The sequence below is a fragment of the Tupaia chinensis genome, unplaced genomic scaffold (assembly GCF_000334495.1).
Source record: "Tupaia chinensis unplaced genomic scaffold, TupChi_1.0 Scaffold000513_1, whole genome shotgun sequence".
Lineage (NCBI taxonomy): Eukaryota > Metazoa > Chordata > Mammalia > Scandentia > Tupaiidae > Tupaia > Tupaia belangeri.
In genome coordinates, this window is record NW_006160026.1 from 2372680 (window position 1) to 2373922 (window position 1243).

Consider the following 1243-nt stretch of genomic DNA (forward strand, 5'->3'; position numbering starts at 1 on the left):
ATTTGCTGACAATAACATGTTTGTTGATGTGCTTGATTGAGAAAATATACAGTGTACTCTGGATGGAAAATCTCATTGTGTATGCTGTAATGATGTACAGTGAATGAATGCAAATAAATAAATTGAAATTTTAAAAAAAGAAAGAAAAAATGGTTACTATTAGGTTAGGAAAGTCTTGACACGCTTTTTTTTTTTTTTTTTTTGAGAGGTTTTTGCTATAGGGCACGTGCACTCGCCAGGCAGAGAGAAACAGAGAGACAGAAAGCGAGAAATCACCCCCCGGGGTGGATGGCCATGCCACAATCCCTTCTCCTCCATTCTTCTCTCAGAATCTTGGGCACGCAAATACATATGCCTGGTGTGAGTTTAAGCCACCAGATCCAGGACTCAAACCTCGGTCGACTACATGGGAGTCCAGCGACATAGCCATTAAGCTAACTACTGGTCCCATGCATCATGACTTTCACAATGCCCCAATAAATTTGGTGATAAATATGTTCACTGATTTAGTTATGGTTATCTTTTCACAATACAGGTTGGGCATCCCTAATCCATAAGTTTGACATCTGAAATACTCCAAAGTCTGAAACTTTTTGAACAGACTTAATGCCATAAGTAAAAAATTCCACACCTGACTTCTCATGACAGGTCACAGTCAAAATGCAGACACACAACACACAGATTTTTCAGCATCTACAAGGTAAAAAAGATCCTTCTAGTCCCTTTCAGCTGTGATATGTCACTTCCATATCTGCCCAGATGTTCTCACAGAGTTGAGATAGTGATATCTTTGCTTTGTAATGGTCAATGTTCACAAAATTTGTTTCACACACAAAATTCTTTTAAATATTGTTTAAAATTACCTTAAGGAGGGTCAGTGTAGCAACTAGGTCACTGGACTCCCACATGGCCAACTGCGGTTTTAGTCCCGAATCAGATGGCTTGAAACTCATCCAGGCGCATGTGCACGCGTACCAAAACCCCATGAGAATGGACGAGAAGGGATTGCAACATGGCCAACCCTCCTTTCCCCCTCTCTGTCTCTGGTGAGCAAACACACCCTAAGGCAAAAACCTCTAAAAAAAAAAATTATCTTTAGGCTCTCTGCATGAGGTATACATGATACACAAGTGAATTTCATGTTTAGACTTTGTCTCATCCCTAATATATCTTACTATGTATATAAAAAAAAAGTCAAAATTTAAAAATCTAAAATCCAAAACAATTCTTGTCTCGAGCACTG

At 39.0% G+C, this 1243-nt stretch overlaps 1 protein-coding gene across 1 annotated transcript in view; it reads right to left on the reverse strand.

The window, feature by feature from the left end:
- LOC102476525 (gasdermin-C) overlaps positions 1-1243 on the reverse strand; it is a 21794-nt gene that overhangs the window by 18464 nt on the left and 2087 nt on the right. The gene's annotated exons all lie outside the window — the stretch shown is intronic.